This window comes from Myotis davidii, unplaced genomic scaffold, assembly GCF_000327345.1.
Source record: "Myotis davidii unplaced genomic scaffold, ASM32734v1 scaffold200, whole genome shotgun sequence".
NCBI classification, from domain to species: Eukaryota; Metazoa; Chordata; class Mammalia; order Chiroptera; family Vespertilionidae; genus Myotis; species Myotis davidii.
In genome coordinates, this window is record NW_006293700.1 from 4,111,972 (window position 1) to 4,133,041 (window position 21,070).

Consider the following 21,070-nt stretch of genomic DNA (forward strand, 5'->3'; position numbering starts at 1 on the left):
ACGGAGATGGAGAAGAAAATATGCAAGAGTAAAAAAATATTTGAATGCAGTGAAATAGTTTGAATCCAAAATATGTCAAGCTATAGTGATTTTTAAAAAGATCTGCAATTCACAGAATCCTTTATAACATTCCCTGCCAAAAGCTCCAGGTATGCATCAGTGTCTTTCATCATTTTATGGCTCTGAGTAATGTTCTGTGGCCCATAAAGGAAATACATAGTCCAGGTTATCAATTGTGTACATTGAGGTAATTCCCTAGCCACATCAGTACACTAATATGAGTGCCTAAGTGTCCTCACTGATTTTGTGTGTCTTATCCATCCATCCATCCATCCATCCATCCATCCATCCATCCATCCATCCATCGAGCCAGCCAGCTTGTATGAAGCCCATTTTATGTATCCACCATACTAGGTACACAGTGGCTGCACTTTTAGAACTTCACTGTGATACAAGTAAACTGGAACCATGTCATGAGATTGATTTAGAGTATGGGGCCCAAAAGTCTACATTTTTAACAAGCTCATAGGTATGCTAGTCAGGCGACCACACATTGAGGAGCAAAGCCCTCTGGGATTCTCTTTATTAAAGTAACTCACAACACAGTGAAGACTCCAGGCACATGAAAAGAAATAGAAAACACTTTTACTATAGAAGTGCAACATGTTTCATTGAGAACAGAAAGGAGGTAGGATTTATTGTGTGAAGGGTAGATGTTTAGGAAGGTGTCATAGAAGAAGAGGCTTTTAATGAAGTGGGTCTAGGAAGGTGTGAAGGATTGCGGTAGGCATAGAGGATATTCTGGACAGAAGAAACATGTCAGAATTCATGGATGTCCACAGACTCAAGTGGCTGGGACTTGGGGTGCACACTGAAAAGAGGACTGGAAAGGAAGCCAGCTTAATCAGCTTGGTTCTCACAGTACACATAGGTGAACACCTCCAGGTATTTTTGTAGGCTAGAAAGTGGGGGATAAAAATGAAATGAAACACACAAATGGTCCTAATCAAATTGCCATTTTGCTTCCTCCCATATCAGTTTTATCTGTAGAAGAAACAGTCGATTTTAATGGTAAATTTTTGTCTAGAAGCCATGTTTTCACTTTATAACTTGGAGTCTCTAAGGGAAATATAAAAGCACTCTTTGAAGAACACTCATGAGCATCACTTTGAAAAACATACATGAGCTTTCTGAGGCTCTTCTAGGCAGACTGCTCCAAAGCTGCCCCATTCTCTTGACTTACTAGAATTTAGCTGCTTTGGGAACAGGTCCCCATGTTTCCAGAGAAGATCTGTGATTTTTACGATGATCCTTTATGATTTAGCTCCAGTTGATTCCTAGCACATTTCTTACTGTATTTCCCCAAATGCTTTTCTTACCATAACCCTGGAGTATTTACCCTTTATTTATTGAACAATAAAATCTATGCAATGCCTATTCAGCCCCAGAGGACTTTATTGACTGTGAGTCGATGGTGACACTGAGCAGACCTGTAACCCGACTTAAAAGAGCTTATATTATTATGGAGATGACTGAAATTTATAAGTAAATGCAATATATTTTGATGAATGTTACGAAGAAATGTAAAATTACCAGAATCTCACACTGAGACTAAGTGTAAACATTCCTGAAGAAGTGATGATTGAGTGGAGACCTGAAGAAATGAAGGAAGTGAGCCATGTTGTGTGTGAAGAGAGCAGGGGAAGGAAGGAGAGAGAAGAGCATCTAAACAGCGGAGCAACACAGACTACTGAGAAATTGGTCTTCAAATAACTGTTGGAAATTCAACATGTTTGATCCTAGGGCACGAGAGGGAGAATGGTGAGAAATGAAGACCAGGCAGGGGCCGGCTGCAGAAGGCTCATGTGCTCTGATAATGAACATGAACATGAGTGCAATGGAAACACCACTGAAGGGTTTTATCCAGGGAAATAAGACCAACTCCATATTTTATCTTAAATGACTGCAGGATGAAAGATGACTTAAGGGGATGAAACCAAAGGTGAGAGACCAGCTCTTGGAATTGCTCAGGTGCAATATGATGGTGCTTTGAATGAGTGTGGTGGCAGTGACTATGGAGAGAAGATAATTTCACATTTGGGATAACGGGAATACAGGAGAAAAGAAGTCAATGTGACACCAAGATTTCAGGCTTGGGCAGATGGTCTTTATTAAAATGGAGGAGAAGCATGGTCTGTAAGGGGTGAGGAAGTGAGTTCACATTTGGACATGTGCTTGAAGGGCTTTTGGTATCTCTATATAAAGGTGTAAAGAGTTCAGTGGGGAGATCTAGCTTAAAGTCGAAACTCTGAGGGGTCACCAACATATGGATAGAAATTAAATCAATGGTAATTGATGAGATTGCTTTGGGAACATATATTGAGTGAGAAGATGAAAAGGTTGAGAACTGAGTTTCGAAGACCATCAACATTAGAACATAACCAAGAGGGAAAAAATAACAACTCTGTAAATGAATCTGAGAATGAGCCACTGCTGATAAGAGGAAGATGCAGAGAGAATGATGACTTGAAAGACAAGAGAAGGATTTCAAGAAGGAAAAGTATTTCTATGGGTCAACAAGTTTGAGTGGCCCTGAGATACACATCTGAAATGTGTTCTCTTGAGGGCTCCATCCGTAATGGGTGACCTTGGTCAGTTTTAAAAGACTGTTCTCCTGCCCGCCGCCCATGCTTTCATTGTATTTTCCGTCCTTCTACAGGATTGCACTTATTTTCTAAGATCCCGTTAAGTAGAATCTGCTTCCTAACAATCTTTTCCATCTTCCAGTTGAGGATACTTTCTCTCAGTTTTTGTAAATCTTTGACTTTTATATACCTCAGGTAGCCTTTGCAATAGGCTTTTTATCACAAGGACATATATCTCCTATAACTTAGAAAGTTCCTTGAGGATGGATGGAGGATGTTAGTTGAATTAATCAGGATTGCATGACTGGTCACAGATAGTTTTTACTAGTCTTTGTAGGATTTTAAGACAGCCATCCTGATATAGTCCCAGGGCTCTGAGAGACAGGAATTCTGTTTCATTTCTGTGAATGGTTTTATCCTCAATGTTTAGTTCATTACATATAAAAAAACACCAATTCAAATGTTGCCTGCTCTCTTTAATATTTTTATTTTTGTTTGTTGGAAAATTATTTTAGTGATGTCCCTATTGGAATTTTCACTAGTGTTTATGAATCGCAGGTTGCATCATGGCATGGTTATTTCTTGGTCTTTTCCACTTTAAGTAGTGGTAATGACAAAGGCCTTTCAGAGCCTTCGGGTATTTGTGTCTATGGTACTACTCTGCAGGGGGGCGGGCACTGGGAGTGCTATATGCTAGTATTTCCTCCTCCCATGGGCACCTTGACTGGGAGCCTTTGGAGCCATGGTAACAACTAGGTGGCTTTCCTGCACCTCAGTCCCACCATGGCTGCTGCTGCCACAGGCAGCTCCTTTAATGCCTTTAGCTTATTTATGTTTGGTCGCTCATGTACCATTTCACCCTTGCTTGTTTCATTCCCACTTTGAACACCACGATTGTTTAAATTAATGACACCCATTTGAACAAGGACCTTCTCTCAATGGGGGATGTGGAGGCTGTGATTCTCTCCCTCTCCCCACTTCTAACCCCTGAAAGCAATCCAAGGAGAAAGAGAGACAAACCATCAGTTTTCCAGCAGTTATGCCCTACCCCCCAACACGCATTCACTTGCTTTCATGTTCTTATAAGGATTTAGGTACAAATTAGGGAAAATAAATGCCTGCTTCAGGCTCGTCCTTTGTACCATTTCCAGGGAGAGAGATGACAGTACCCCAGGCAAAGCTCTCTGTAAACACCCTCCTTTTTATAACCCAGCTCTGAAGAGCTGCATGCAGAAAAATAACCACTTGAAACCCTTTGCCCCGCGTTGAGGTTGCTGCCAACTCTTCGCCTTAGCTTGCTGCCGCGAGAATAAACTGGGGGAAAGGTCTGAAGTTTTCGGGCAGGGTGACTGCCTGCTCGGATTGTTTAGTCCTTGAAATCCGGCCTCTGCCAGGAGGCTAAGAGCAGAGCCACCCTGTTCTTGGAGTGAATTGCAATTCTGCTTAGGTCACAGGCTTTTTACGGCCAACAGCAGGGAGATGGATCCTTTCTCATGGTGTCAAGTGAAACCGAGATTCAAAGGGTGAGTGTGATCATGGTCAAGCTGTGTTGATCATGAAGAGTCCGTGTAAGAAATTGCTAATACATTTACACTAATGAGTTACTGAAAATAAAAACTGCCTTCCTATCATCCTGCCAGGTGAATTTTCTTTAATGGGTCCCAAGAAGCCTTCACATCTATCTGGGGTGGCCATGTTCATACAGCCAGAACGACACCATCATTATCTCGTGAATGAAAGGCTGACAGAACAACTCGTCAAGGCAACGAAAGCATAACAATTTTCAAGTTACCGTGGGCTTATTGATTATTTCAAACTGAAACACTCAGTAACTCTTCCACTTGCTTTGGTTAAAGACGAAAGGAGCTAATTTTTTTCTTGATTGTTATTGTGTCTCTGGTGAACTGCAGCAATTGCGTTGGTATTTTTTTCTTATTTCTTGAAACATTTTATGACTGATTAGAAAGCAAACTAGAACAGACTATGGCTCAATTTCTTTTCAGTATAAAAAACAATTGCAAAAATTGAGGAAACATTTCATGTTTCGCTCTAAACAAAAGACAAGCCAACATCAGAGACTATTTGGTTGTGAATAATTCTGAATTAAGGTACATGAGCCTATTCATCCTTATCCCTTTTTAAATAGATTGTAATAGCAAAATAAGCTTCCTGTAGGTTCTATCCAGCTACCTAAAGTATATCTTTTAATCAAAAGTACATTAATAATATTCAGAGGGTGAAAACATCTAGGCATTTCTCATGGTGCTAAGTGGCCTAATATCTTACCTCAGCTGACATTCTAGGGGCAGAAGGAGGACAAGAGCCTGGGGGCGGGGGGGATCCTGCTGGGGGCAGGAGTATGAGTGGTGCTGGGGAGGCAGTCGGGTGTGGGAAAGGTAATCATGGACGGTGGTGGTGTGGGTGACTGGTGATATGTGCAAACAACTTTTCAAATGTTGTACTGTGTAATCCTCCCTTTTATAATGGGAAGCATTTATCATCTTCATTTTAATCATGAGGACACTTAGAACATTCACAAAACTTGCTCAGGATCGCAAATGGGTACGTGGCAGTTGGGGTCTCAGCACTTTTCCATGACCCCAAACTTGGTTCACGTTTCTTCTCCGAGGCTGAGATCACGGTGGACACTGCGTGGCCCCGGGCTGCTTGCAAGGGTTGGACACCTCAAGAAAATAGAACTGTGCCAATGTCTTGTGAAGCCTGAAGAAGTGTGTGGATGATGGGAAATTGGATTTCTATGCATCATTAACCTATTGTGACCTTTACTGACTCTTGGGCATTTCATTCAACAAACATTTACTGAGCAGCTAGCTACTCAGTGTCAGTCAGTTCTAGATACTGAAGCAAAAGCAGCAGCACATCAGAGTCACTTTCTAAGAATGTCAATGAGGCCTTCTCACCAGTTTTGGTTTAAGAAGCTAGTATATCTGGGGATTTTATATTAATAATTTCCAAGTTGCAGCAAAAGTTTAAAACATACTAGTGGTATTTTACATATTTGCTAGCTTCCAGGAAATTGCAATTAAATACAGAACAGTAGTATTTAGGAGAGAGCACTACCAAGAAGTAGCTGCCTTGTCTTTTGAGCCTAGCCGTGAATTCACTTCATTTGACTAGGCAACAGACTTGTCACAGACTCCGTCCTGGCTTCCACAGTGTTTCTCTGGACTGGAACAGCCGAGCAGCTAGAGGCTCCCACTACACCTGGCGACCGGCTCTCATCACCCTCACTCTGCCTCATGGCTTGTCCGGTGTGCATAGCCCTTGTCCCCCAAATTCTAAACGTGACTTTAGTTTTTGCCTATTGGCCCTGGAGAGATTCACAAGGCAGGGAGGCACAGTTCTGAAGCTACCTGGCCTGACCACCATGAAGAGCAGGTCACCTTGACCCTTTTCCTTAGTTTCCTCCCCTCTACAATTTGCAACACTATGCTCATGAGCTATGGCACACATTCCCCGGCATCCTAATCAGTTCCTCAGGTAGGGAGGGTTCACAGGTAGTAATATGCAATAATAAGCTCACTTTCCACCTGGCTGTCTTTCAAGAGAAAATCATTCTTATACTAATTCTAATAATGGCCCTTGTCATTATCTGTGCCTTGGACAATGGATTCAGGATTCCATCAGCTCTCCCCGAAGTATGGTCGTAGGTATGGTTTCTGGGTCCTCTTCACAGGCACCTAGCAATTTGAAAGCCAGTAGAATTTTTAAAATTCCCTTTAAGACTAGAAATCATTTGAAAGAATGAGCAACTTGAAGGCAGAGTTAGAAGAAGAGGGGCAGAGGACCATGCCTGCTCTATTTGCCAGTGTTTCTGGAGGACCTGAGGTATTTTGTAACTCTTACAGTTTACCCATCAGCCTTTCCCTTAAGCCTGTTGGTTGACAAAATGACTTCAGTCCCAAATGTTTCTGCCCCAGGTAGAGAAAGAAATATAACATTACTTTAAGCATCACTGTGTATTTAATATGATCCCAGAAAATTTAATACAAACTGAGATAAGGATGAGGCAAGATTTGGAGTATAAAATATTAGAAAAGAAGCATTTTAAAAAACTTCTTATCCTTTCAGACAGCAATGGAGGGACCTGGAGGGTATTATGCTAAGTGAAATAAGCCAGTCAGAGAAAGGTAAGTATCACATGACCTCACCCATATATGGAATCTAATGAGCAAAATAAACTGATGCAAAAAAAAAAATAGATCCAGAGACATAGAAGCATGGAATAGGTTGAGGAATCTCAGAGGTAAGGTGAGGGGGGCAGGGGTGGAGAGAGGTTAACCAGGGAATTTATATGCTTATATGCATAACCCATGGACACAGACAATAGTGTGGTAAAGGCCTTGGAGGGGCCAGGGTGGGGTGGAGGGAGTCAATGGAGAAAAAAACAGAACAAAACAAATGAAGGGAACATCTGTAATACTTTCAACAATAAAGATAAATTTTTTAAAAAGCTTGTTTAGATCTTGGTCTTGAAAACTATCAAGGCTTTTCTCTCTGTTTTGAGTTTCAAATAAAAAACGGAGTTTCCAAAAACTAAAAAAAAATAAAATAAAACTATAAAGCTAAGTAACAAAGTTGCCCTAATATGGACAGTTCTCTTAAACTCCCATTCCTTCCTTATGTCTTCGTCTTTGCCACATGCAACTCATAGTCTAGTGGGGGATTCAAATAAGTAAGCAGTCCATTAAATATAGTGGGGTCAGTGCCATGATTGGGGAAGTACAGAAGCCCACAGGTGTGTGAAGAGAGTGCCTTACCCAGATATGGGGACTCAGGGAAGACTTCCTGGAGGAAGTCAGATGCTTACATTTAAGTCTTTCCATGATTACTCCAAGTACACTGTGGAGAGTGGGCTGGGTGGGAAGGGAGCAGAGGCAGGGAGATGGTTCAGAATGCCAGGGAGGTAGTCTAGACAAAACGTAATGGTGATCTGATAGGGAAGTAGAGAAAAGAGGACAGTTTGAAGAGGGGGGAGGTAAAAACTACTCTAGTATTTGATGGGCCATAAGCACGGAGGGGGAAGGAACTATTGAAAGCGATGTTCAGTTTTCTGGTTTGGACAACTGGGTGGATAGGGGTGCCAATGACAGAGAGATCAAATACAGGGTAGGGATGGTGAAGAGATGATGAGCTTGGGTTAGGACATGCTAAATTTGAGTGACCTGTGGGAGAACAAAAATAGGTGTTGTGTATACTGCTGGGTATCCATGACTAATGCTGGAGATTCAAATATTCCGGTCACCAGTGAATAAACCACACTGAAATCATAGTAGTCAACAGTGTTCACATTCAGGGTATTGCCAGCTATTGGTTTGCTGGGTTCGTGGTTGAGCTGGCTTTGGAAATTTAAGAGATAATGTTGATAATATGATTAATATCGATATTTAAGAAAGAGGGAAAGAAATAAAAAAATATGCTTATTCCAAGACACTAATATGGGTTTCTTGAACCACTTTATAGAGCTTTGAGTATGTGGTCTGGAATATCTTATGGAAATAACACCTTGAATACATTTTTTTGTCATTTCTTTTGGTGTGGAATTGCATTTTTTTGGTTTTAATTTTAAAATATTTTCCAAAAATAGTGCTGAGATTTTGGTAGTGGGATTTAAAGATTAAATGAAATAAAGATGACAGCCGGGATGGCTCAGTGCTTGAGCGTCATGGTTTTATTCCCGGTCAGGGCACATGCCCAGGTTGCAGGCTGGATCCCTAATTAGGGGCGTGCAGTAGGCAGCCAATCAATGATTCTCTCTCATCATTGATGTTTCTATCTTTCCCTTTCCCTCTCCTTTGCTCTCTGAAGTCAATAAAAATATATTTTTAAAAAGTGAAATAAAGATGGAGAAAATTTAAGGGAAAACTAGGGATATATATATTCTCAAGAAAATGAAGTGTTGATCATGGTCTTTCCAACATGAACATAATACACACACACACACACACACACATCCACATCATATACTGTTATTATTAGACACATTGATTGATAAGGAATGCCTTAGTTTTATGCACCTGGTTTTCAAAATATTTCCATTCTATAATTTCTTTTAAAATATTTTGTGCTTACAAAAATACAAGTGTGTTATGGATCCACACTTTTGCCTCATTAGTGCCTCTGGGAGTTGGTCACATGAGATAGTTTTCCCACGGGCAGTCTGGGGAGTGCATATGGAGAGTTCATAGCGGCACACATTCAACATTACAGAAGAGCGACTTTTCAGGGCAAGTGCTTGTTGGATTCTGATGTGTTTATATCTATAATAATAAAAGTGTAATATGCTAATTAGACCAGACATCCTTCCGGCAACCTTCTGGACAAAGCCGGGGCTGCGAGGGAAGCCCGGGTCCCGGGTGCCAGAGGGAAGCAGGTGCCAGCAGCTGGGGGAAGAAAGGCCTACTCGCACATGAATTTTGTGCATCGGGCCTCTAGTGTTTACATAATACTCCACTCTCTTTTTCTTTTTCTTTTTTTTAAAATATATTTTATTGATTTCTCACAGAGAGGAAGGGAGAGAGCCAGAGAGCCAGAAACATCGATGAGAGAGAAACATCGATCAGCTGCCTCCTGCACATCTCCTACTGGGGATGTGCCTGCAACCAAGGTGCATGCCCCTGACTGGAATCGAACCCAGGACCCCTCAGTCCGCAGGCTGACGCTCTATCCACTGAGCCAAACCGGCTTCGGCTCCACACTCTTTTTCAAAGAATGCTATGTATCCAGAGATTCACCAACATTTGGCCCTAACTTTCATTACCCTGGCTTTGATCATTTCTATTAAATGCCTCTTTTGTGTGTGTATTTGGAAACAGAATTTAAATTTTTGGTATTGCTAACATGATACCCTTTATGATTTTGAATATTTCTACAGTAGATGACATTATTTTATGTTTGATTATATTAATGAATTTCCCCCCAGGTTTACTGACAAATAATTTGTATACAAGAAGAGTCACCCACAGAGGGTCAGACTGATGAAATTTCGCAATTGTGTACAGTTTGTAACCACCACAACTGAGATATGGAAAATTCAGAAACCTTCATCAGCTTCAGCCCATCTCCTCACCGTAGTTAGCCTTTTCTGGAATTTCACGTAAATGCAATAATACAGCATATAGTCTTTTGTATTTGACTTTTTTGACTTAGCATACTATTTTCGAGGCTCATTCCCGTTGCATGTATCGGTACTTTGTGCATTTATATTGGGGGATGATATTCCAATAGTATAGAGACATCACAATCCTTTTATATTCATCATTCGATGGGCATTTAATGTTTTTATTCCCAGTTGTTAGCTATTTTGAACTGCTGCTATCGACATTAAATACAAGTAATGTGCGGACATACTTGTCTTCATGTCTCCGGGCTGAAAGCTTAGGAGTGGAATTTCTGAGTTGTACGACAGATATGTATCCTGTATATGGTAAGGTGTGGTAGGTAAGACCCGCCAAGCTGTTTCCCAAAGTGGCTGTAGCATTTTTCATCCCATCAGCAATGCAAGAGTGCTGTGGGTCTCACATCCTCAACAACACCGGGTGCGGGCAGTTGTTTACATTTTGGTTATTCCCCTGGGTATTTGTAAAATTTTGAATTATAGATCAGCATGTGTCCAAAGTTTCTCTACTAAAAAAGACAGAATAAAAGTAAATCTTATTTGAGTTCTCATTCTGCTCAGCGACCAGCACTTGGAATATATACGCCCTGGTTTTATGGTCCTGAAATACTTTCCTTTTCATAAAGTGAAATATTAACTTGTATTGGTTTCAGTTCGATAATTCAAATGCTGTCATTTTAATGTGTCTCATCATAAATCTACTTTATTGCATTCGGTGTCATCCCTTATTATCTTGGACAAAAATGCTTTTGTTTCCTTTCTGACTTGGAAATCATGTGTGTGTGTCTCTGTGTTTTTTTCTTCTTTTCTTATGCTTGGAACGGGTTGGTAATAAATTCTTTTGTTTTTTGGCTTATTTTTTCTATATTATATGAGGCCACCAGAGCTATTGGGAACTGATTGTTTTCAATGATGCAGAATGTTGTCAAGAAGCTCTTATTCTCCTCAACAACATTTGCTTTCCTTTAAAGATACAGTTCCACTAAATTATGAGGTGGACAACTATGTTTGACAGATAATGGAAGTCTATAGAATTCTTCGTTAGTTAAGGTAGCTATCCCCACTCAGTGTGAGTATAGGATTTTGAAGTGATGGTTTTGTTTGTCATGAAAAGTATAACATTTAACAAATATGTTTCTGGCTTCTTTGTTATGGATACTTAACACTACACAAGGTTTAGTTCTGTAAGGAGTCTACAATTTAGTGGAAGAGAAAACAACAACAAAAACTACTCTAATAATTCAAGTTAGTATATGATGTTTAGAGCAATCATTTCTCCCCATTCCTGAATTTTAAAAATTCCACATCAAAAGAGCTTAATATTCCTGTGTATAGACCTTCTTGTTTTTCTTCTGTGAAGACATAGAGTGAGCTACTCTCTATTGGTCCTTGGTCCACACTTAATACCCTAGGACTTGAACAAGGGGTACTCGTAGTGAGCAAGAATGGTGTCCGCGATGAACCAGGAGGTCAGGGCTCAATTCCCGGGCAGGGCACATGCCTGCACTGCAGGCTGGATCCCCAGTGTGAGGTGTGCAGGAGGCAGCCGATCACTGATTCTCTCTCATCCTTGATGTTTCTATCTCTTTCTCCTTCTCCCTCCCTTCCTCTCTGATAGCAATAAACAAATATATATTTTTAAAAAGTGTGGACTCAAACTTTCTTGTGGATGGGCTATTCTGAGGCACAATTAGGAAGGGAGGAAGGTAGCAAGCCCATCTGGGCTTTTTGTTTGTTTGTTTTTATAGTATACCAAAATTCTCAGTTTTCCACTCCAGTCTTGGTGGTTCTTGACCAGGCAGGCCCATTCCTACCCCAGAGTTTTAGCATTGACTATTCCTTCTTCTTGGCATGCCTTTCCCCAAATATCTTTACACCCACTTTCTTTCATCCTTTGCCTTTATTCCTCTGAGTGAGACCAGCTCATTAGGAGGCTTGCATTTAAAATTGCGTCTCCAGATGCCTGCACGCCCAACCTCCCTTACTCTGTTCTTTTTCCCTTAAACACTTAGCAGCTTTTAACATACCATAGAATTAACCTATTATGTTTATTTTCTGTCTTCTCCTAGGAATACAGTCCCTGGTGGCAGGGATTTGTCTGTTTTGCTTCTGGTGTTTCCTTAGTTTATAGAATAATGCCTGCCACATAATAGATGATTAAGGAATATGTTGAATGATTGTGTTGAATAAACTTGAAATTTTTAAAATATTACCAGTCAATTAAGCTTTCACCAAGAAGGGCACTGAACAAAGTATGCAAGTTATCCTAACTGGCAACGGAATTATAGTCATCTCCACAATTTCAATAAAGGAAAGCTTTATTTAAAACAATGCAGTAAATTCTCTCATATTTAGCCCAAGGAACGTCTCTCCTGAGAGGCTAAGGAAACACAGAGATTCGTCTAACACAATTTTATCAAGATTAGTGTCTGGCCCTAACTGGTTTGGCTCCGTGGATAGAGCGTCGGCCTGCGGACTGAAGGGTCCCAGGTTCGATTCTGGTCAAGGGCATATACCTTGGTTGCGGGCACATCCCCAGTAGGGGTGTGCAGGAGGCAGCTGAATTGATGCTTCTCTCTCATCAATGTCTCTAACTCTCTATCCCTCTCCCTTCCTCTCTGTAAAAAAATCAATAAAATATATTAAAAAAAAAAAGATTAGTGTCTGAACATTATGTGTCCTGCCCTTTCCCCCAAAGAAGTGAACCTGATCTTTTGTTTTCTGTTTCCATCCAAACTTGAGTGTTTTGGTGCACAAGCTCACTGGCTCCTGGCGCACAGACCTGTTTCTAAGAAAGGCTAACTTTGCTCATAAAGAAGATTCAAAGGGCTTCTTGGACAACAAGCAATTTTTGAGCTACACAGCATTTTGATGAGTTAAGTGTAATTAAATAAAAAACAGATGGATTACATATCTATTGAGACCCACACACTTGAAAAACAAGTGAAACATTTCTTGTGTTCGTATCCTCAAATATAAAAAGAACATGTATAGTTTGAAACAGAACTTTTCTAGTTTTTACCATGTTTTGACTTGAAGGTCATGTTTGCTGTGTGCTTTTTTTTGATGGGGAGTCTTTGCTATTTATAAACATTCTCTTTATAACATTTTCAGGGCAATCGAGTTGCTCTAATCTCTCAATTTTTGAACCAAGGTAAATATTTTGTTAATGTAATTAGGATAGTCTAAAGTTATTCATGTTTTCTTTTAATATAAGGCATAGCAAATAATTTGTTTTGTTTTAGTTAGCATTTAGTTTACTGTTCTTTTCGTTACGGGGAACATAGACACACATAGATTAGTTCAACAAATAGAGATTCTACTAAGATAAAGAGACATGAAGACCCATGTACGTGGGCAGGGCGACGTACATCAGCATCTCCACAGTCCAGCCTCAGGGAAAATGGAACTGGGAGGCCACTAGAAATGGCTAAGATTGATTGTTCTCATGAGGGCTTCTCTCTGCTCATCTCAATCAGTTTCCCTTACTTTGCTTATTACTGACCTCATAAATTCAGCTTCAGCTTCAAATGACCCATAGTGCCTCTGGCCTGAGCTTACTCTATAATCTTTCAGCTTAACTGCCACAGCCATCTGTCACAGTCTCTAGTTTCGAATTTCTTTTAAAATTTTTTTATTAAATTTTTTTGGGTGACATTGGTTAATAAAATTATATAGATTTCCGGTTTATAATTCTGTAATACATCATTGGTATATTGTGCATTCACCAGCCCAAGCCAAACCTCCTTCCTGAAGGAGCACTCTGATTGGCTCAGCTCACTTTTGAACCAGGCTGCTGAGCACTGAACCCTATGAGTGAGCCATGGGGTACAACTAGCTGTGGTGGAGAAAGCTGGGTTCTCTTTGCAATAAGGGAGCACGTGGAAAAGGTGTTGAGATTGGTGCTCAGGTTTAAGTGCACAAAGTACAGACTCCAGGATTCACCAGCCAGAAGATAATTTCCAGCAATGTATTTTTGCCAGACATGTTCTTTGGGAAATAAAATATTAGTTGTTTCTCTTTTCAAGAATTGAGATGTTTTGAATTTTTGAATTTAGGATGCCAAAATTGGAAAGGGTGTGGATGCTTTCAAAGTACAGAATTTCATTTAATCTGTCTGGATTTTAGGAAAACAACATCAATTATATAACTGTTTAGGAATATGTCTTTGGAGATTATACCAAATGGTGTTATTGTACCATTTTAAATATGGTCACTCTCTTTCTTTTCCTAAGATCTCTGAAATATTCCTTGAAAAAGGAATCTTGAATTTGGTCCATGCTAAGGTTATACAGGGTTTACATTAAAAAAGCAAAGACAGAGTTGAAAAATTGGAGGAGATCCAGTGAAAACCTGATAACAATTGGAACAGGTTTTATTTTGCCTGGAGAAGGCAGAGGAGAAAATAAATAATAATTCAAAAAATACATAAGTCTGATGTCGGATTCAGACAAAAATCTGCTCTGTCAGCAACTGGAGTTCAGAAAAACCATAAAAGGGAGACAATGGGAAAGCGCACCAAACAAAAGGGACAGGCAGACCTGAATTCTGACCTTGGCTTTGCCAGTTTAGAGCTGGTTTGCCCTGGTGCCCTGGTTATGAGAAAAATCTTAGACTAATGCCAATTTAGGTCCTTCCCCAAACTAAAGAAAAATCTCATGAAGGGCCATCCGGGGCCACTAGCTGTGGCTGTAAAACTGGGTCCTTGCACATTTCTAAGATGTAACATTCTGAAGATTCTTAACTCTGCCCTTTGTCCCACTGAGTCAATACATTTATGTGAAATTTTATGGAGAACAAGGATTTTTCCACATCTTGTATCATGTTCAACCCAGAATTTAAAGTTCTATCACTCACACAATGGCATTAAGCTACACTAAAAACAAACAAACAAACAAACAAACCAAAAGAAAAAGAAAATCTGATTCAGATAGCCAAGTTTGAGGTTACAATTCAGAAATGGAGCGAGAGATATTTTTATGCCTCCTTTAACTAGACCCCAGTGCATTCCTATGCTGGGTAGAAACTATTATTCAAAAAGAGATGCAAATCAGTATATCCAACTAATGCTTAATTAATGGAAACCACATACCTTGGTTTGAGATTAAGTACAAAAAAAATATAGGGAAAATATTGCCAGTGACAAAAATGAAGGCTTATCAATCATAGCACTGCATGGATATAAACCCTAACAATATAGATTACACACTACACTTAGGCTCCAGGAAACACAGGACATTTCCTCACAGCCAATCAAGTATTAGAAGAGAGTATTATGGATTTGAAACAGGAATTCCCTGAAAGCAGTCACTACCATCGGCATTTATTCCTGGCTCTCACATTCAAGATGATAATATTAGAGCCTCTTTCGACTTCTTAGCAGTTGACTTGAGTGGTCATTTTCTCTCCCACAATAATGTCAACCACAAGCATCAGTTCATTTTTGTAAATATACCCACTGGATATTGGTCTATTTAGATGTTCCAAGGACATTGTAAGATCTCAGTCTCTGGAAGAAAGGGTGGGCCTCCCAACAGAACCGGTCTCTTCTAGAAGAAGCAGTGCTTGGCAAGGTGTAAACTGAAGACTAAGAAGTCCAAACTGTTTTTCACGTCCAAGGACAGTTGTTATTTAGGTGAAGGATTTTCCTCTTTGGCTTAAAAAAACACACCCAGATATTTATGGGATTCAAAACACCTTAAGGTCTTAGCAAGAATGAGCTTATTACAATAGTTTCCTCCAGGATAGGAGGGACTCAGTGCAGTATGGAGATTTTTAAAAAATATTTTTATTTTTGTTGATTTCAGAGAGGAAAGGAGAGGGAGAGAGAGAGATATAGAAACATCAATGATGAGAGAGAATCATTGATTGGCTGCCTCCTGTACGCTTCCTATTGGGGATCGAGCTCGCAACCCAGGCATGTGCCCTTGACCAAAGTGAACCCAGGACCCTTCAGTCCACAGGCCCCCGCTCTATCCACTGAGCCAAACCAGCTAGGGCAGTATGGAGATTTTTGGCTCCTAAGCAGGGGATGTAAAAAAAAAAAAGGCAACAAAAATAAATCTTTTTCCACTAGAAATGACTCATACTTTTATATGTATCAGATATAATTTTATGATTTTATATATTATATGGTATTTTGGGAAATACTCTTTTAAGATGCATGATAGTGCCATGTACTTTTATTATGCTAGTATTCAACACGATTGCCAAATTTATAAAGTAACATAAAATTGCATCCTATTTCAATCTTGAATTATTAAGTAAGCCATAAAACAAGAGAGTCTAAGTTTATCGACCATAGGATCCAGAAGTCCTTTAGCATTATTTATCCATAACGAGTATTGGTAAGATGAGAGTACCAATACCGTAACTACATGTTTAGAGGAAGTGAATATACACAGATGCAAATGATACCAACTGATTTTGCCCAGGGGTAAAAAAATAAATGTCATACCAGAGCTCAAGTAATGATGAAGTTTATTGGGTGTACACTGGCATAATACCTCTTGGACTTTGATTCTTTGGTGTACACGCCAGGGAGGATAAGAGAGGGAATGTAACCTGTTTGAGAACACCATGATTTTTAGACTGTTGCAGTTTTACCCAGATGTGCACAGCCTACTGATATTAAAACTACAATAGAGTTCGTAGCCTCTCTTAGGAAATAGTTGCTGAGTCAGGATGAAATGTTGGATGTGCTTGAGACAGTTTCTAAACCAGAGGTTCTCAACCTGTGGGTCGCAACCATCGGAAAACACATATAGCATATCAGATATTTACATGACGATTCATAACAGTAGCAAAATTATAGTTATGAAGTAGCAACGAAAATAATTTTATGGTTGGGGGGTCACCACAACATGAGGAACTGTATTAAAGGGTCGCCGCATTAGGAAGGTTGAGAACCACTGTTCTAAACGCTTAGTGAAAGAGAAGCCACTCACAGCGCTTCCTGTCTGTAACAAGACCGTGTTCAAAAGCAAACCCCACAACAACCCACTTACAACACTGCTAATGGGCCTCACTTACTTTTATGAAGGAAATCATTTCAGTTTTACCAAAGCTGCAGAACCTCACGGGGCACAGAGTAATTGGATGAACTTGATTTCATTTAACCAAATAAATATCTTTAGTCAATGTTCTTTGGGAACTTGGGAAACACGTGCAAAACCCTCCCAAACTTAAGTAGCATTTACCTCGGACTGGTAGTATTGGGGATTTTGCATTTTTACAAGTTTGGATGCCCCCACTGCACTGTATCTCCATGGGCCTGGCCTCATAAGCACTGTGCACTCATGAGCTAAGGAGATGGTGATTAAGCCGAACACTGCAGGGAGTTCTCTCACACTTGAGACAGAAATCATTTCCTTTTCCATATTCCGCCATGAAAGCATGGCTAGTTATATAGGTGATGGGAAAGAAGAGTCCTCCCCCCAGTATTAGGGACTGTGGTGGCAGCTTAAGGAAAAATTGATTTAATGATTCAGTAGTCTGAAGTCAGCATGGCCGGGCTCTGATTCCAATTACTGATTCCAACATACAGAATTAAAACGATACCCAGGAAGCTTATTGATTTGAATTTTCTATTCCTTCAGTTGTTGTCCTTCTCATCCTACATCTTGTCAACTTTCCTTCCTTTCACTCCTTCCTTCTGGATTTTACATCTGTAATTTGAGACAGATCTACTATGAAGCTTCGTTGAAGGTTTCTGGTAACCAGAATCATATTGACACCTCCAAACATATCTCCTTTTTCGCAAGATATAAAATCCCCCCCCCCACACACACACACAGTCTTCTTTGAATTGCTTCTTTTCTATGACAGTGTGCTTTCAAACGCTCCGGGATCCTCTATGCTTTCCCCGTGTAGTCTCCCTACTGTGATTTTTATCTCAATACTGAACACCTTCTCTAGGGCACTGCTGGGTTTCCAATTTTCTTCTCTTATCTTTTCCTCCCTAATTTTCCAAAGAGGTACTCTCCCACATCTGAGGCCCTACCAGAGCCAATACCATTATTCTTTCTTTGATGATACAATATAGACCTGAACTTGAGCTTATGTCACAGAGTTGCAGGACACTGTCTGTGGCTTTTGGTCTCAGCTTTCTTTGCTTCTCTACCAATAGTTTCTCAAGATTAATTTCATTCAGCTTCCTGCCTTAAATGTCACCTAAAACTGATCACTCTCTGGGTGGATGGGAAAAGTGTGAAGTGTTGCTCAGATTTCCCGTCAGGAATGAAGGGCTTATTATGCCAGCTGCTAGCAGGACTGCCTCCAAAGTAATTGTAGGTTGTCAGCTATGTTCAGGGATCACCTCATCTGTAGAGAGCCACCTTCCCCAAGGTCACACCCTATCATGGAACCTCTGGCAGCCATTGACTAACTCATGTCATGGGTTTCAGCAGCCTGTCCTTTCCCTCAACTCAGACATTTTCTGGAAGCTCATTCCATCTTCAGAACTCCTATGTGGATGTTAAATTGTAGTTCAAGCTCTCTCCTGCCCTAGTCTTCCTTCCTTCCTTCTTCTCTTCCCTTTCACGGGAATTGATCAGAGAGCACTTGTGACAGCCATGTACACATGAAGTCTGTCTCAGAATCTGCTTCCTGGAGAACCTAGCCAGCAAGACTCTTCAATTCACCCCCAACCTTATTTTTCCTTGAGCTTCAGATTCATAAATCAAACTGTTTAATTAACATTTCTGCAAGTCATTCTATTCTGTCCAACCTATGAGGGAAGGCGAGGAGTGAGGGGGTAAGAGAGCAACCAAAGGACTTGTATGCATGCATATGAGCATAACCAATGGACACAGACAAGGGGAGGGGCAGGAGGTGAGGGCATGTGCTGGTGGTTGGGGGCATCTGGGAAAAGGTCAGTGGGGGAAAAAGGAGATTTATGTAATACTTTAAACAATAAAGAATTTAAATTAAAAAAGGAAGATATTCAAAGTCCTAAAACAAACAAACAAGAAAGTCATCCCACCCTTACCATGTTCAGAACTGAATTCCTGAAAGCTCCTCCTCCTATCACAATGCCTTGTCTAGTGAATGCTACTGCCAGCCATGGGGATACTTTTACCCAACCCCCAATCACCATCCTTGAATTTGGTCTCTTTCTCAAGACCCACATCCTACTGAACAACATCTTGTTGGCCTCACCTCCTCAATGCATCCCAAACCCAGCCACTCTCACCTATCCACATTGCCATCAGTTCTCACCTGGCACATGCCCATGGGCTCCTAACTATGTCTCTGTCTCCCCTCTTGCCCCTCTAGGTATGTCTCATCTAATGCTTAAATGAGACCTTGCCGTTCTCCTGAGTAACTCTAATAGTTCCCCCTGCAAGAATCAAATCCAGACTTCTCGCCAAAGCTCCACATCATACTTACATATCTCACTGTCTGCTGATGCCTCACCATTTCCCAGGCACATCAGCTTTCTCTCTATCTGTTGTACTCACTAATTCCTCCTTTGTCCCAGAGCATGTGCATTTGCAGTTTCTGCTGTTTGGAAGGTTCCTGTCCAAGATCTTTGCTGGCCCCCTTCTCCTTCCTTAAATCTCTAATGTCACCTCTCTGGAAAGGTCATCTTGACCGCCCAGATAAAACAACTCCCATGGTCTTTTATAATTTGATTTTTTTTTATCCTCTTTATTTTTAAAAAATATATTTTTGTTGATTTCAGAGAGGAAGGGAGAGGAAGAGATAGAAACAGCAATGATGAGAGAGAATTGTTGATCGACTGCCTCCTGCATGCCCCACACGGGGGATCAAGCCTGCAACCTGGGCATATGCCCTGAGTGAGAATCTAACCTTGACCTCCTTGTTCATAGCTCGATGTTCAACCACTGAATCACACTGGCCGGGCTCATTTTATCCTCCTTACAGCATTCATGTGTCCTGATAGTTGTTGCAAGGGACTGAATTATGTCCCTACAAAATTCATATGTTGATTCCCTGAACCCCAATGCAACTATATCTGGAGATAGGGTCTTTATGAAGTAATTAAGGTTAAATGAGGTCATAGGAATGGGGCCATAATCCAAAAGGACTATGGGCTTCATAAGAAGAAGAAAAAAGGATATGTATATATATATTCATATGTATTCAGGATGGGGCAAAAGGAGTATACAGTGTGAGAATGCAAAACACAGAGTTTATTCTTGTATTATTATTATTTATTAATTATTTTATTATTTTTCCATATGAACAGTAGTAAACCTATTTTGGCCCCACCCTGAATTTCTCTCTCTCCCCTTTCTCTCTCACTCTCTCATCATATGAGCATATTGCTAGAAGGTAGCCATCTGCAAGCCAGGAGCACACCTTACTAGAATAATCTCCAAAATTTAAGCAAATGAATTTCTGTTGTTTGAGTCATGCTGTCAGTGGTATTTTGGTATGACGGCCCAAGCAGACTAATGTATTTGTTTAACGGTTTATATGTTTGTGATCTATCTCCCATCATATGATAGCAGGCTTCTTGGGCAGGGTGGTGCCTCCTTGCTCATGACTGTAGCTCCAGTGCAAGGAACAGTGTCTGGTGTGCTGCAGGCACTTAGTAAGACTATATTAAATGGCTGCATGATAGCTGCCTCGAAAAATAATTTGGTTGAGGGAAAAGACAGATGTGTAAATTTAAGTGCTGCTATTTCTGGCAGGTATACATCTAGAGAAACGTTCCTAGCTTAGATCATTCAAAGATATAGATCAACTAGGAAACATCTATTTAAATTCATAAAATTGTTAGAGAAAAGCTCAGGACCTAAAATGACTGAAAAGTACAAATGTTGAGAGACTTGGCAACTGCTCTGAGTTGATCTCCTAATCACTGGGAAAGGGAGAGAGAGATTTATGTGTATTCTGGTAAAAAATAAAAGTTACATAACTGAACAAATCCTGGAAAGATTTCTAATGTTTACACAAGCGAAGAGAAGAATATGTCAAGAAGTTAGTATACGTTTATCAGGCATTGATTAAAACAAGCCAACTAAGAAAGGCTTTGAAAATTTCCTAAGAGCAGGGCCAAGGTTAGAAGTTGAGGAGAGCGTTCCATATGACTTGACTACAGGATTTAATTTTTCACAGAAACATATCTTCTTTGCCCCCTCCTTCCTCTTCCTCTTCCTTCTCCTACTCTTTTTTCCTCTCTCATTTTTCTTTCTCATTTGTTTGTGATGCTTTCATCTGTTCAGAAGATATCTGATGGACTCTCTTCCATGCGGACCATCCTCCAGGCAAGACAGATGCAGATGAATGGTCCCCACCAGCAATGAGCTTGGGGTCC